Consider the following 17,370-nt stretch of genomic DNA (forward strand, 5'->3'; position numbering starts at 1 on the left):
TGTCTTGTAAATGTACGTACCTGCAAACCTGTGTCACAGAGAATGCTGTGACCAGGGAAAAGGGTTTTGTAAGACTCTGGTTGCTCCCTTTATGTTTGTTGCTCCCTTTATGTAGTATCTACTGAAGTAGAACATAATCAGAAAAGTACACAAATCAGGAGTGTATGGCTTGAATTTTCAAGGAGCCCTTTTAATATATAAGTATGTAATACATTAATCATTTAGTGTTTGGTGCTACCACCAATTTCTTGTTTGATTAATAAGGGGCTGATGAGAATGGAGATAGGAAGGAAGTTCTGAATTCTGTTCTTCTGACACAACTGTTCAGCGACTTTCCTGTTATTCGTATGCTCAAGAGGCAGAATTTTGTTTTCCTGGTGGTAATATCTGAGTTACTCACAGCCTGTAATTTTTACCTCCAATCCTGTTTCTTGAATGAATTCCATTAAATCCTTACATGTAAAAATGGCCTGTTCCCATCTCTGTGTGTCAGATGCTTATTTGTCCAGTGAAGGATCACCTAAGAGTCTAGCTGTACATGCTGTTCTGGTAAGTCCCTTACCTTGATTGGTTTTGTTTTCTCCCCTTACTCGTATATCTTCAAAGGTGGAAACCCTTTCCCTTTGGAACTGTAGTTTATCTTTCAAGTTCATAGCTGCCTTTTCTTCTAGAAGACCGTCTGATCACCTGTCTCCCTTCCCGTGCAGTCTTTTGTGGATCCAGGTAGTTTAAACCACCTAAAAACAGGCTGGTTTAATTTTCAGTGAAGTTCAGCTCACTCTTCCGTCTGGCATGAAAAGCACGTTTTCTTGTCCCATTAGTGAAGAACTGTTTGTCTTGTGATCAGCCTTAGTGTCCCCTGGAAGTTTTTTCAATTAGCATTCCCTCTCCTCCCCAACTTTTTCATTATGAAAATTCTAAAACACACAGAAGACTTGAAAGAGTAGGACAGTCTCTTCCACCTACATTCAATAATTGGTAGTATTTTACCGTATTTGCTAAACTCTCTTTTATATAGAGATTTTTCTGAGTTGTGCTGTTGATAGCAAATGTTAGTCATCTGGATACTTCACCCCTGAATACTTCAGCATTCAGCCCCTTTAAGGACAGTATCTTCTCTAGGAAAGTTAATGATGAGTCTAGGCTATTTTCTAATAGCCAGTCTGGATTCAGATTTCCCCAGTTGCCCTAAGTATGTCTCTTTCAGTTCTTGCTTTTAAACCAGAATGCATTGGAGTTTTTATCCCCTGCAATTTATTTTTTTTATTTTTTTATTTTTTTTTAATTTTTTTATTTTTATTTTTGGGACAGAGAGAGACAGAGCATGAACGGGGGAGGGACAGAGAAAGAGGGAGACACAGAATCGGAAACAGGCTCCAGGCTCTGAGCCATCAGCCCAGAGCCCGACGCGGGGCTCGAACTCACGGACCGTGAGATCGTGACCTGGCTGAAGTCGGCCGCTCAACCGACTGCGCCACCCAGGCGCCCCTCCCCTGCAATTTATTAATGCATCAGAGAATACCCCAATGATTTTGACCACGAAGTTGGGCAGGGGCGAAATGGTGCAGCTCATTACTTAATACATGAACACAAACAAGCCATCCTCCCAGGAGAGGACTGCACTTGGCCGCCTGTTCTTGGCAGTTTGCTTCCTTGCTTGATGGCAAGAATGGACGAATGGGAATGAATTCATAACACTGTCACTACTGTGAATGGGCCTTATAACTTCTAGAAATCTGGGAATGTCTCATTTGTTTGGTGAAGCTAATTGAGTTTGATGCCATGGGGGTGAGGCAGCCAGGTACACACATTGTTAGCAACTAGGAGCCATCTCTTGTGTGCTGGTTTGCCAAAAACCTGTTGTCACTCTAGCAGGAGGCTTAGCTCCGGGCAGAATATTTGGGCAGGCTTCAGGAGTTCTCCAGGGATAGGGACTTCATGATAATTAATAGACTTTCTTATTTAGGGGGAGGGGGCAGGGGAGGACTCTTTAAAATTTGTAGAATAATTTTGGTGCACAGACTCCTCCAGCCTTCCCTTTTACCTTATTATTGGGTACCTTTGTGTATGCAGTCATCATGGAGCTGGTGTTGGTACGTTATTGTTAGCTATAGTCCACAGTTTATGCTAAAGTTCACACTTTGTGTCTTATAGTTCTGTGGGTTTTGACAAATACATAAGGGCATCATGTATCTACATTCATACAGGATAGGTTCACTGCCCTAAAAATCCCCTGTGTTTCCTCCCTCCTTCTCTGGCAACTCCTGATCATTTTACCGTTTCCATAGTTTTGCCTTTTCCGGAATGTCCTATAGTTGAAATCTTGTAGTATGTAGCCCTTTCACATTGGCTTCTTTCCCTTAGTAATATGCATGGAAGTTTCCTCCATGTCTTTTAGTGGCGTCAGAGCTCATTTCATTGTTGGGCTGGACCATATTTTGTTTATCCATTCACAAGCCTTGATGTTCTATTTTTAAACAAATGGTAACACATTTCAGTGCATAGTAGGTATTTGATAAATAGTCATTAAATGACCTAGTTAGAGCGAATCCTTAATTCTTCTGACAGGTGTATAGTGCCCAGGGAGAGTCGTGATGGAAAAGGCAATTATGTTGTTAGGGCCCTGGTTTCTCCTAATGTGCAGTGATTATTTAAGGAGAGCACTTGTCCCTCAGTGGCTTAGCCTGGCAGCAGTAGATGGCTTCCAACAGCAGCTTAAAAATTCTGTCTAGAACTGCACTCTCCAATATGGTAGCCATTAGCCACATGTGGCTATTTGAATTTAAATCGATTAAAAGTAAATAAAATAAAACACTCAGTGCCTCCGTTGCACTAGCCATGTTTCCACTGCCTGATAGCCATGTGTGGCTAGTGGCTACCATTTCGGACCAGGCATGTATAGAACATTTCTGTTAACCGTAGTAAATTTCATCAGATAGCCCTAATCTAGGACATCCAAATAAAAGGATGGGATTGGCATTAGCTGACCAGGAGACTGACTCTAATTCTGGTTTCTATTTAATGCCTGAGTGTTTTGTGCTGCAACGGTTTTACAATGGAGGAGAGGAAGGCCAGAGATTTCTTTGCTGGAGGAAAGTTGCTCTAAATAACAGACTGGGGATAAAAAGGCTGCCCAGGCCAGTGAAGCTGTGAGACCCTCCTTGTGTGGAAGGCCTGGGAGGTATGGCTTGACAAAGGTTTAGGCCCTTGATCAGCCAGTGTTAAGGAGTTTTACAGAACCCTCAGCTCTTGCTTATTTAGTTTGGTGAAAAAGCAGGGGCCCTCTCTAATTTGAAGGGTTGGGGTGGGTGTGGAGAGGGAGGTAAACTTCTCAACTAATAAATTTGCAAAGCGTATACCCATCCCTTCAGTAAACCCCTGTGGTCGTTGGATGCTGGGAACAGGAAACCCGAATGAAGATCAGATACTTACCACAGAATCATGGTTCACTCCCTTGAAATTAAAATTATACTTCCTTGGGAGCAAAGCAAAGGGCAGCTAAGTTTTCTTGTTTTTTTGGCTTTATTGCCAGCTCTTTGGATTTGACCAGATCTCATTTCATTCACGTGGTAAGTGCCACGCTGACACAGTGTTACGGGCTGTCTGCTTGGATTCCAGTTCTGTATTCATTTTATGTAAGGCGTTTTAATAAAGTCTGGGTTTTTTTTTTCCTTCTAAACAGAAGTACAGATAACAGGATGTTACATTATACTGTGCTTTTCCTTAATGTCTAATCTAGAAATTGGCTGTTGAGAATTTTTAATATAATTTTTAAATGAAATGCCAAGTTGTCCTATCTGCACATTATAGTTCTAAACATTGACTTTTCATTTTTTGGAATATTTGAGTTTCTAAGAGGCCTAATGTGGAAAGGCAGATTTGACAGAATAATAGATCTACCATAATTCCTGGGAAAAGACTTGAAATATTCTGGTATTTGGAAGTTCAGTCAGGATGTGACCGCTTTGGAATCATGACTGTCTATAAACACAGGCTTAAAATTGATAGTTTTCTCTAAGAATAGGCATAGGGAAAACAGCATATATTGTCTTGCAAATAAAGAATTGGGAAATGCTAGAACTCAAATGAAGACAGATTTCCCTTTAATCTTTAAGTTAGTGTCACCTGCTAAAAGACTCTTAGTTCCTGATGTTTAATCAGTATTTAATAATTATCAAATTCGTTCAACTGACTTTCCTTTACAAAAAAAAAAAAAAATGTTTGCCCTAGAATGAAAGGCAGGATAACAGATGGGTTTCTTATATCTGCTATGGTTTTTATTTAATTTGAAAAAATATATTGTAATTTAGATACTGTTTCATGTTAGCCAAGTCTAGAGAAATTGATTATGGGTTCTTAGCACAGGATTGTTTTCTTAAAAGCCGTGAAAGGGGAAGGAATCAATATTAGGGCTTTCTGAGTGGCAGCTTTTTACAGAGCACCCCCCCCCCCCCGCAGCACGATTGATTACAGCTGCTTTTGTAAGAGATTTAAAAAGAACAATCTGTATTAAAAACATCATCTTTGGTACGAGCTTGCACAGTTCCAAATGGGTTTCCATGGGGGCTGTGCTGCAATGTGACTGCTTGAAGGGATTGTGGCCGTCCCCGGCGGGCCAGGGCAGCGAGGCAGAGGAAGGCTATTAGGTGAGGAGTTGCTGGCATGCATGCCAAAGAGGTTGCCCCGGCAGCTGCAGTCATTCAGGCCTGGATTCTGCAGCCTCCAATGCAGGAGGGGCAAGAAGTGAGTAATTTTTCGACAAGTGGTGTGTAAGGTTAAGCATCAGAAAAAGAGAATCAGCAGGTCTGCTTTTATTCCAGAGCACCGGCCAAAGGCAGGTATGTCCAGCTGAAGTTGGGAATCATAGAAACCGAGATCTCCACAGCACTCCATATCCCCAGCTGTTTCCCTGAGGCCCATGGACATGTCTTCATTGGGCATCTATACATATGTGCCATGACTGAGTTATTCCAGGACTGCACACGGATCTCCTACCAATTAAATAATAAACACTCTGCGGGCAGAGGCAGGGTCTGGAGGCAGGGTGCCTGGAACAGTCCAATCTATTAGAAATTGGTCCCATCTCAAAAGGCTTGTGAACCCAAGTGAGAGACCATTAATGTGGACCCGGCCCCCGGTGTTTTTCATTGTCCGTGAGACTACACTCTCTAGGAAATGAAGAGGTACAGATAGCCCTGGTGGCTTGCATCCTGAAAGGAGTGGGACAGACTTTTTATATAGACTTTGTCATTGGTTGTTTTACAGGGGCATTTATGGGAATGGGGTGGTCCACTAATTTGGGGAGACTTGAAGATCCTGGGGAATGTGGGAATTTTTAGAAACTAGTATTAGGTGTAGCATCATCAAGAATGCCAAGTTTTATTTGGCATTCTTGGGTGCTAAATCACCACAGAGGCCTTTGGTATGGCTTGCTTTGGAATGATGGAATCAGCTGGTGGGCTGCTTTTCCTACTGGATTCACTTGGAGAAAAAACAGATTTCCTTGAGATGGTCTGATGTATTTTAACTCATAACTATTTCTCTTCTTTATCTACCATATTTTTAGAAAACTAAGTGCTATGTCTCTTATGAAATGGTGCTTATGAATGTGTGTTCCAGCTGAGACTTTTAATGATCACTAGTGAATCGGCCTCCTGTGGGGGCAAAAAATAATAACGGTATGCTCTTTTTAAATAGATACAAAAGCCCTTCTTAAATATTATTTTTTAATTGAGCAGGTAATTTAACCATCCTGCAGGCTGTCTTCTGCCTCATCTTCCACACCCCTCCTAACAGTAGTGCACAGTTCCATCGGCAAAATGTCAGAATGTCTTTTCCCATCTAGATTCTGATAGACGTAGATCAGAAAGACAGAAGGCAGCTCTAGGTTACCTTTTGGAATTTGGGGAGCTTTGGTCAGATGTCCGTTTACAAAGCCAATAAAGTGTTTATTGTTGGTGGGGAAAGAATAGGACTCTTTCTTCCTCGTCATTTGGCAAGTCCGCAAATGTCATCTTCACGTAAATGACTCAAATGCAACACTTCAGCATACCAACAGGAGCACTTTCTAAAATGTGTTTGCTTAGAGGTGGTGCAGGTCATGTGACACACATAAACGCACTCCGTGAGGCACATGCTTGTGTCCAGGAGCTCATGCTCCTGCCTCAAGTGCTATGGTATAGCCTGGGGAGGCTCCATTTCTTGGAAAATTTCATGCAGGGTCTATGACGGATTTCATAATAGACTCTAATGATATTCTTAAATCTTTTTTTAAAATTTACTTTAACATTTATTTATTTTTGAGAGAGCGAGCGAGCAGCGGAGGAGCAGAGAAAGAGCGAGACACAGAATCCGAAGCAGGCTTCAGGCTCTGGGTTTGAACTCACGAACCGCAAGGTCATGACCTGAGCTGAAATCGGACGCTTAACTGTCTGAACCACCCAGGCGCCCCAATATCTTTAAATCTTATCCTGGTTTCTCTGTCAAGGAAACCATTTCTTTAAAAGCTGCTTGGCCCTCGCTTTTTTTTTTTTTTTTTTCCCCACTTGGTTAAAAAGTTTGGTCAAGAACAATTCCTTTATATAATAAAAAGAAATATGGGGCCTGGGGCTATGAGTCTTGGGCAGAATTCAGGGTGTTTTTTTCCAGCAGGTATCAGGAATGTGAATAATCCCTTGGGCATACAGTACAGCTGCTGCTTTGAACTTGGCCCTGGGTCTTAAAAGCCAGCTATTCAGAACAGCTTGGCTCTAGAGTGAAATCGGTGGTCTTACCGCCTTTGGATTTATCCCCTTCTTTCTTGTTTTGTTACTTTTATTTAGAGAAGTGTGGACACACTTTCAGTCTTCCAAGATAAGAAACCAGCAACAAATGTCATCGTTATTGAAAAAGTCCTCCTAGATCAGGCAATCATTGTGTCAACCCAAAGGCTTTCTGGAATTAGCAGGAGAAGCAGAATGCAAGGCTCCCCTTACAGACAGACAGACAAGTGTGGTAGAACAGACTCTGAAAACCAGGAGCGATGTGGAATATTCAGGGGTGCACTTGGCCTGTCGGCCCTGTAGGCATGTCAGGGCTCAGTGTTCCAGGTTCAGGTTTTGTCCTCCATAGGCAGGGCCTAAGCTGGAATGGAAGCTTGTGCACTGGGAAGCTGGGCAACCTCACTTTGACATGGAGTGGCTTCCTTGCTTTAACCTAGGAGCCAAGAGTAGCTAATGAGATGGGTAATTAAACCCAGGAAACTTTAGAACCTGGAATCTTGTAATTGAATATCCATTGTGCTAGACCTTTTGCTATTGTGACCCCTGATGAAATGGATCGGGTGTAGACCAAGCACTGTTGTGTCATTCTGTGGCACTTTTCTGAAGTGTGAAGTTTTCTTTTTAATGCTTGTCACTTATACACCTATATAATTCCATGTTTCTTTCTTTAGATTCTAAATATAGATATACAGATATATATGCACACACATGTGTATGCACTTGTCAATGTTTGAATGCGTGAACTGTTAAGTAATAAGTTTGTTTTCAGAAGTTCATTTGTAGTATTGATGTTTAGAAACTAGCCCCTGGTTATTTGTGACTGTGACTCACTGGTTTTGTGCTTTCTGAGCACTTAGCACCATACGTATATATGTAAAAATGCACAATAATATCATTTAGGAAAGAAATCACTCATAAGCCACCACCATACCCTCACCAATGAACTCTCTTCATTTTCCATTTCCCTGCCAGTGTTTGGCCAAATGATACGAAACTTTAACGGAGTTGTAATATTAGGAAAAATTAAAACAATATGTGCTTTTGAAATTTAATGTGTTGTCTAAACATTTTTCTTTGTTTCTCTGTGGTATATGATTTTTAATGGCTATGCTGAGAAAGTTAATCTAGCACACGTAATTTACAGAGCTCCCCTGATACAGTTGGCCTTTAGGTTGTCTCAGTGATTTTACCTTTAATGCAGTAGTAAACACCCTAACTTTTTTTCTTCTTAGGATATTTCCTTAGGATAATGCCTGAGAGGAGAAATATCTAGATTTTGTATCTTTTTTTTAATGTTTACTTTTGAGAGAGAGAGAGTGTGTGTGTGTGTGTGTGTGTGCACGCACACACGCACAATCGAGGGGCAAAGTGAGAAGAGGACAGAGGAACCCAAGCAGGTTCTGCGCTGACAGCAGAGAGCCCGAATATGGGGCTCGAACTCACAAACCATGAGGTCATGACCTGAACCAAAACCAAGAGTTGGATGCTTAACCAACTGAGTCATCCAGGCACCCCAAGATTTTCTATCTTCTTAAAACACATTACCTGTGTGCTTCCCAAAGGGCCTGTGCCAATTTCTGTTAGTTGGCATCTTTTAATTTTTTAAATGTTTATTTTTGAGAGGGGGGTGGGGGAGACAGAATGTGAGTGGGGGAGGGGCAGAGAGTGAGGGAGACCCAGAATCCAAAACAGGCTCCAAGCTCTGAGCTGTCTGCACAGAACCTGACACGGGGCTCGAACTTATGGAACCGTGAGATCATGACCTGAGCCAAAGTTGGCCACTCAACCGACTGAGCCACCTAGACACCCCTGTTGGTTGGCATCTTTTAAATCGTCAAAGTGTCTCTTTACAGGCCAGTACTCAAGTGTCCCGTATTCCTAGTAACATTCAAACTCAGGGCTAGGTGAGCCCTCTGAAGTACAGGCTGAGCTGGAAATTCCATCCATCAGCTGTTGCTAGCTAGCCTCAATGCAGGTTGGTCCTGGGCATCAGCTGGAGCCTGGGAGGGTGTGGCCTACCCTCTGGACAAAAGGTCTTTCCCAATTTCCTGTCCCATAGGCTTCCTGTGGCATTCTGTCAGCCCCGTGTAGGGTGGAGAATATATGTGTTTGTGCCTTGGGACCTAAAATTGTAACAGTTGAAAACCCTTAGAGTGAATTATTAAATCTAAACCAGAGCCTGTTGGCTTCTTGTGCTTGACTGGGAGTCTGTTTCGTTATGGTAGTTTTTACAAAACACTTCTGAGTAAGAAATAAATTCCAAATCTTTTTTTCCCCCGTCTCTTGCCAAACTCCACCAGGAAACAGAATCTCGTTATTTCAGTTAGAATATATTAATACTGACCCTCTCCAGCAGTTGGGACTTTTCAGGTTAGGATCACACGGCTTCTATTTTTACTCTAGTCTAAACTGTGGTCATATGGATAACAAAATAAATACTGGAATATTCTAGTTTAGAGGGGGAGAGGCGGCAATGCTTATAATAACATGGCTACAAACCTCTTGCTTTCCTCTGTTTGATATTCCAAAAAAGGAAGAAAGTACAACTTGGAACACATCTGTAAGTAATGAACATTTTCCTTTTGTGTATCATGCATATTCAACATAATCCCACTCAAAATCCCAGCATTGCTTTAATATACATTGCTTCGTAGAGCCCTATTTTTGTTGCCAACAGATTTAATTCAGGACAAAGCTTCTTCCCTTCTCTCTCTGGATTAGGAATATGAACCCTTTACCACAAACAGAAGGAAGAATTGTTGGTGTGTAAATTAAAATAAAAACTTAAAAAAAAAAAATTGTCGGTGTGTCCGACTTCCCTCCCCTCCTCTGCCGTGCCCCCCTTCACTTCCTTGTTGCCTAAGAGGAGGACTGGTTTTTGTTTAGCATTAGCAAAAAACCAATTGCAGGAAGAGTATTTTTTAAAGACATATTGATTGAATTTTTTTTTTTTAATTTTTTTTTTTCAACGTTTTTTATTTATTTTTGGGACAGAGAGAGACAGAGCATGAACGGGGGAGGGGCAGAGAGAGAGGGAGACACAGAATCGGAAACAGGCTCCAGGCTCCGAGCCATCAGCCCAGAGCCCGACGCGGGGCTCGAACTCACGGACCGCGAGATCGTGACCTGGCTGAAGTCGGACGCTTAACCGACTGCGCCACCCAGGCGCCCCATATTGATTGAATTTTTGTAATTCCAGTGTTTCAGAATTCAAAAGCTAGAAAATCTAACTGCTTTGAACCACTTTCAGTTTGTTTTTTTTAAGAAGAAAATTTCTACCATTAAGTACACGAACTCAGTGTTACTGTAAAAACATTTTTTTTAAATGTTTATTTTTGAGAGAGAGAGACAGCATGAGCGGGGGAGGGGCAGAGAGAGAGAGGGAGACTCAGAATCTGAAGCAGGCTCCAAGCTGTCAGCACAGAACCCAAAGTGGGGTTTGAACCCACAAACTGTGAGATTGTGACCTGAGCCGAAGTTGGAGCTTAACCAACTGAGCCACCCAGGTGCCCCACTCAGTGTTACTTTTTAAATGCTCTTCAGCCATTTTAAATGTTCTCCACAGATCAACACTGTCTCTGGCTCATTGGAGGCATCCCTAATGAGTTGGTGGTTTCTTCTAAGGTCATACTAACCTTTATGGCTCTTCTCACAGTATAAGGCAGAAGTGCAGATTGCCCTTTTTAAAGAGACCAGGTAAGAGAATGTTGATCTAGTTTTCCCAGATGTGAGGTAACCAGGTAATGTCATTAAAAAGCGTGGTTATTTCCTTTCCCCAAGTGGCTGTAAGCTTGGGTTCAGCCTTTCTGAAAAATGTGACATCTTCCTCTGTTGAGCCTTTATCACGTGTTGTCTCTTGGAGCACAATGATAGGTCTGGTAGAGGATGCAGAAAACAGCAGACCGGGTCCCGATTCTCAGACCGCTTCAAGGAATGTACGTTCTAAGGAGTGAGATCAGATTCCCACTCTGTGAGGCATCCAACAGGAAAATCCCAACCAGAGTGGTAATTCCAAATGAGTGGTTGGAACTTGAAGAACTGTAAATAGATACTGTAGGAATTCTGTCATATGCTATGGCTTGGTTTGTTTCAGAAGGTTCAAGGAAAAAGTTGGATTTCTCCATAGTTGTCTATGATTTTACGTTAATTTGTTTTAAATTTGCCATTTTTATGAGCAACATCCTGCCTCACACTTCATACCTTCATGTGATTCTTCCTTCATAAAAGCTAATGATTTTTTTTCAGAATTTGGGTTTATTTTCCTAATAGGCACAAGTAAATAATTTATAGGCATACCTTGTTTTATTATGCTTTGCAGGTATTACGGGGTTTTTTGTTTTTGTTTTTTTATGAATCGAAGTTTGTGGCACCTCTGCATTGAGCAAATTTATCATCACCACTTTTCTAACAGCATTTGCTCACTTTTTGTCCCTGTCACATTTTGGTAATTCTTACAATATTTCACACTTTTCATTATTATTATGGTGATCTGTGATCAGTGATTAGAATTCATTGAAAGCTCAGATGATGGTTAGCATTTTTTAGCAATCAAGTACTTTGTAATTAAGATATGTACATTGTTTTAGACATAATGTTACTTCACACTTACTAGACTCTAGTGTAAACCTTTTATATGCACTGGGAAACCAAAAAATTCATTTGACTCTCTTTATTGTGATATTTGCTTTATTGCGGTGGTCTGGAACCGGACCTACAATATTTCTGAGGTATGTCTGTGAATCCATTCCTCACTTTATGGAAGGTACCCTAAGGTTTTTCTTAAAGTAAAAGGCATTAGCTTTCTGGGTAAGTAATTAAGGACTAGTATAGGTGTTTGAAGCAGTTCTAAACTAAAGACCTTTCTTAAGGATTTCTTAAGTAGGGGATTTACGAATTTTCTTTCATGTGTGTCCTCACCTTTAACCTTGGCTTTTGTATGAATTATATACAGGATTGTAGAGTAAGCATGGGACATGATTGGGTACCAGGTAGTTAGTTGTCTGTAAACAAACCCTTAAAATAAGTGCTTGTAAATACAACAGTATTTGCTTGTAAGCTTATGTAACAAGCAAATGTCACATACTCAAGGACAGCAGTATCTTTTCCCAACAGTAAACATTGGGCTCTTTCCTTCTATTACATCTTTGGTTTGGATGGGACACTTGAGGAAGATGAAGGTATTACTGAAAATGAATGGCAATTGATGGTCACGACTCCAGGGATCCTTCATATGGGAAACTTACAGGACATTAGGCAGAGAAGAAACTGTTAAGCTCGAACTCTAACTCTTAACATAGAATTTTCTCCCTATCTATGATGCCAAGAATACTAGTTCTGAAAGATGTTAAATAGATACCCTGGAGGGAGGATTTCCATGGCTAAGGTTTGTAAGTGCTGGATCAAGCAGGGTTCAACGTGACTCTATTGGAGTTCTTCTCGTGACCTTTATTATGATTAGGTGTGAATCACAAGAAAAGCAGGTGAGACGTTAGGCACAGCATGGCCAGCACTCTCAGTGAGCATACAATTTGAAGTCCAGACTTGGATATGAAGCCTGCTCCCCACCTCTGAGCTGTAGGTCTTTGGGCAAGCCTCGGGTCCTTGGTCTGCAGTGGAGATTGTTGAGATGATTAAATGTGCCAATGCTTATAAAAAAACTTAGCACAAAAAGCCTGGCACATAATAAACACATAACAGTCACCTACAGCTAATCCTTTTGAACTCCAGGCTGAATGGGTCTGATATCTTCATGTTCTGGGGAATTACAGTGTAATAGAAAGAACCTAGAATTAGGTGTCTGAAGTCTTGGATTTATCTTTGGCCACCAACTAGACTGAACGATTTTCAGCTACTTTGCCACTGTGGTACTCTGTTTCTTCACTTTTGAAGCAAATAGATGATCTTGATGCCTATAGTGTCCAGTCATGCTCTAAGATTAATGTCCCTTTGGGCTTTACCTAAGCCAGAATTGGCAAGTTCACCTTAAGGACAAGTATACCATCTCTGAGTGACTGTATGGGAGAAAATTTTAATTATGATTTCATTTACGGTGTTTGTTAGCTATTAATAAAATAGTTTATTGAGTCATCTCTGGAAAGATAAGCTAAAGTTAACAGCCAGTTTGGCACTTTATAGTCACCATAAAAATTAATATACATTTGAGTCTAAATTGGGACAAATGTGCCTTTATCCTAAAACTAAGAGTATCATCTAAGTGTTTGTTTTCTATGGTATGATACAGAATGCAATATTAGGCCACATGAATATTTTATTTTTATATCCGAAGGCCAGTTTTCTGAAGGTCAGTTCTGGGATGTTTGGTATCCATGAATAGTTAGGTTTTCTACTTTCTGACTTTGGTATTAACCTAAGTTTAAACCGTAAAGTGAATTTAACACCTGCTGCTTTGAGCTCTAATTATCTTGACCCCTGTTTATCGCTTGCACTAGTTTAAGGTACTTAGAGAACATTTATCTAGTAGATAAGGCAGTGTATCTTTCAAGGAAGACCTCAGATTTCTAAATAACTGATTTCCACACTGGCAGTTTGAAACGTAGTATTTGTTCAAAGTAGGCTTTATCTACGTGAGAAAATCCCGTGCATAGATTTGTTCAGTTGCTATGTCACAAATTTTCTTTGCTGAGAAAGTAGACAGGTTGGTGATATTACTAAAACCAAGACTGGTCCACTGGATGGTCTTTTATGTGTTGAATTAACATTTCTCTGTTCATTTATATTCTAGATACAGTTACAAGTTTGGGCTGAATCGTGTTCTCAAAATACTGGTTTTCATCATCCTCAGGCATGTAAGACCTAGGTCACCATTGCTTTCCTCGATTTGCCATCCTGAAAGGAGTTTATTTCCTCTTAGAGGCGTTACCTAAAGGAAATCGGTGTGACCGCGTCTCTTGAGTATGTCGTGGAGCCTGGGGTTGGGTAGAGGAAGTGGCAGCAGCTGATACTGAAGTGCAGGTGAGGCCATATGGTGAAAGCACTTCTTTCAAGGCTAAGGAGTTTTTATTTCATCCTGTAGGTGACAGGGAGCCAATAAAAGGTTTTCAGCTGGGAGTGACACAGTCACATTTAAGGGTGGTCCCTCTGCAGAGAATGGATCCAAACACAAAGACATAAGCAGTGACCAAGTAAGGAGGCCTTAGTAGTTAATGGTCCAGGCCTGGTATGATGAGGTTGCTGTGTTGTGGGGGCCAGGGGAGGGATGGAGTTAGGGTGGAGGCAGGTATGTATCTTGCCTCCCCTGAGGCATTTTGGGGATACAAAACGGAGTCCGATGCGCATTCTCCTCTGGGAAGAACTGCCTCCTCTCCGCAGGCAGTTCGGTGCTCCAGGTTCGGTGGCTGAAGGTGGCGTAAAGTATCAACCTCTATCTCGGTTTGCAGTAGACTCCCCGCCCCCCGTCAGTATACCAGGCGGCTTTCCACAACTTCCCTTTGCTCTCCTGTGTTCACATCTTGCATCAGCCGAGGGGGAAAAGGTCTGAAAGACCAGCTCTATTTTTCTTGCAGCTCGTACTCTGAGCCCTCTTAGCCAACATCATTGGCACAGCCTCACAGAAATGGTCAGTCCCAAATTAAACAGCCTCGTTATGAAATCCTCCAGTTGGCCGGCTGCTCCGAGCTGCCGGGCTGTGTCTACGTACATTCTCTCCCCATTCCTTTTGTCCAGTGGCTCTGTCTCGTTGAGCAAGAAAGTATTCAGAGTATGTCCTGGGGTTTTCTGCTTAGTGAGGCGGACCACATTTGGCTAGGTGTAAAAAGAAGTCCTCTTGAGTCACCCCTTTCCCTGGCTTTCGAGAGATGCACATCTTCTTGCCCCAGGGGAGTGGTGGTGCATAATCCATTTCTCTCCCCAGGCATGTTGACTGCGGAAGTCTTCTGCAGTGTGGAGTCTTCACAAAAGACATTTGTCATGTTTGGGAAGGTGTTTTTTATTTAAAGGAAAGACAGTGGAGGTATTCTTTGAGCATCATCTGCTGCAGTGTGAAAAGGGCCCTGCTTATTGTTCAGTGGACTTTGTGGAAGGATTTTGGTAATTCCTCCTATGCGCTTGGTGCCCCTGACATCAGAGCAGGTGATAACTTTTAGTTTGTTGTCATAATTACGGGCACCACACTGGAGGATGGAGGAGAACATACACGTAGCTGCCCTCGAGCACATTAAACATCCCATTGGCCCCACGACCATGCTGGAGCCCCACAGACCCCGATTGGCTGAGGGCAAGCCAGCTTCTCCAAATGCGCCCAGACTTCTACCCCAAGTCCTGTGGCGACTCGGGCCTGACAACTTCCTCGTAAGGGTTGTCCTGGGGAAGTCTGTTGCTCGTCAGGGTACCCAGTGTGGCTGAACTGTGAGGTGGCCAGAATCCCCTGGAGACGTTTTTGGCCCAACTGTCTGTTCGTTGTGACAGATGTATTAGTCCGGACAGCCACCGCACGCACCTAATGAATAGAAACGCAGTTTACCCATAGGGGTTAAATATCTTAGTGTGACCCATGCCCCATCAAACTTCTTTGACAGAGCCAAGAGGAAAATGAAATCAATATGAACAAAAGACAGGTCTCTAAGATGTGAAAAGATACTTTTACTTACTTTTTAGACTCTGGGCTACTTAAGTAGATGCAGTGCAACATGTATGGGAAGTTTGGGGGCAGATGATCGCCCAGGCTTAGAATCGAGAGATTTTTAACCTTAGGAATCCTGGAGGTCTTGTGACATGTGTAAACTCTGAAACCTGAGTCAAAGGCCAATTTGTTTTAGGTAATCTCAATGGACAAATATTTATTGAGTGCCCATGTACTTTGAGAGAGGCAGGGAGCATGCTGGGTCATTGAAGACCTGCCTTCAGCAAGTTGGACCCAGCTGAGGCACAAGAGAAAGTGTACATGAAACAGTGAGAAATGGCAGTAAGAGTTTAGGGCTTAAACTGTTCATACCCTATAAAATCCTCTAGCAGCTTCTAGCTAGATGCCGTACAGGGACGGGGAAGTCAGAACCTTTTTCATAGACAGGATTTGAGAGAAAGAATGAGAGGGTCCTCCAGACGATGTTCACAGGACAGAGTTTAACATAAGCAGGACTGAAAACTGTTCTTCGGTGTGAGCACAAACAGCCTAAGCAACATTTGCTGAGCACCTAGTGTATGCCAGGAGCTGTGATTGCAGGGAGCCGGGGTGGATTAAAGAGGAGCGTGGCACTGCCCTTGCCTCAAAGCTGCCGAGAGTCTGATAGGGGTCAGTTGGGTGGATTGTAGAGCTGAGGAATGTGGGCCTCCTGACACGCTTCACAAGCTTTGGGAATGACTGCCTGGAAGGGTGATGATGGCCTTGGAAGCCAGTAGGATGCAGGATGGCCTCAGATTGCAGAGTTCAGCTCTGACCATTCTACCAGAAAAATTCCAGCACGCTCTTGGCTCAGGGTGGTCACTCGATGCCTACAAGCCAACCCACTGGAAAACCAGTCCCTAAGGTTTTAGTTCTCGATGTGCCGGTGTTGTGGCTCACACAAAACGAGTTCCCATACTTTTCCATCAGTTGGCACTGAAGCCTGGTGGAGAACATGGGCTCAGGTTTAAAACGCTTCAGCTTCTTGAAGCAGCCGCTGAAACCCAAGAGAATAAAGTTGGTCCTGTTACGGAGGGCTGGACCCATCTGCCCTCTTAGGAAGGTTCCAGTCACGGCGACCGCTGGAACACAAAGTTTTATTTTAAGAGGAAATCTAATGAAAGCCAGTGTAGTAAGGGAAACATTTTTTTTTTTTTTTTTTTTATAATTCCTGTTAGGAACAAACATTCAATTTATATTTAAAAATAGGACAATAACGAGTGTTGCCCGTTTCTAAACACAAATGTTGTTTAGAATCTGACAGTCTGCTTTGTTTCTCGGTTTTCATGAGATACTGGTGGTAAAATATCAGTTTACTGAAACCATTTAAAAAAAAAATTATACGTCTACTCTGCCTCCAATTCATGCGAGTACTCTTCTGGCAAGATTAGGGTGAATTTTAATACTAAAACTCTTACTGAAGAGCTAAGAAGCTGGGGAGCTGGTATACTTAGCGAACGATCCCTCTCCATATGAAGTGTGTGATTTGCTGTTTCCAAGTGCCAGTAATATAAAAAGAATGTGCTCGTGTGGGTTTATCTGCATTTGTCATTAAGGCTCTGCTAAGCCAGTGAGCCCTAGAAGCGGGCTTGTGGCGGCTTTTGCCCTTGTCAGATGAACCCCACAGGCACTGCTGCTCACAGGGTGTCCTGCCTGGCGTCGGCATGGATCTGGGCTGCCTGGACAACTGGGAAGCTCTTGGGTGTAGTGATAAAGGTCTGAGTGTGGCCAAGCCTGCGAATATTTGCAGGGCCTTGATGGATCCTTGGGTCATGATTTGGCAGAAGTGTGGTAATACTATTGTATTCATCCCCAAGAAAGTCTTAAATAATTTGAATGGTTGGTAAGTTTCCCGGTAAGGAAGCCTCACAGTGACCCTGTGACAAAGAGAATGCCTGAGCTGGTGACCCTGTAACAAAGAGAATGCCTGAGCTGGCTTATAACTAGCCCTGGGACCACCAAACTCAGGCAGCTTTAGTGGAATATAATGAA

At 42.4% G+C, this 17,370-nt stretch overlaps 1 protein-coding gene across 3 annotated transcripts in view; it reads left to right on the forward strand.

Moving 5' to 3' along the window:
* The window catches only part of SDC2 (syndecan 2), a 99,405-nt gene that overhangs the window by 68,663 nt on the left and 13,372 nt on the right, over nt 1–17,370 (forward strand). The window lies entirely within an intron of this gene.

This window comes from Panthera leo, chromosome F2 (assembly GCF_018350215.1).
Source record: "Panthera leo isolate Ple1 chromosome F2, P.leo_Ple1_pat1.1, whole genome shotgun sequence".
Lineage (NCBI taxonomy): Eukaryota > Metazoa > Chordata > Mammalia > Carnivora > Felidae > Panthera > Panthera leo.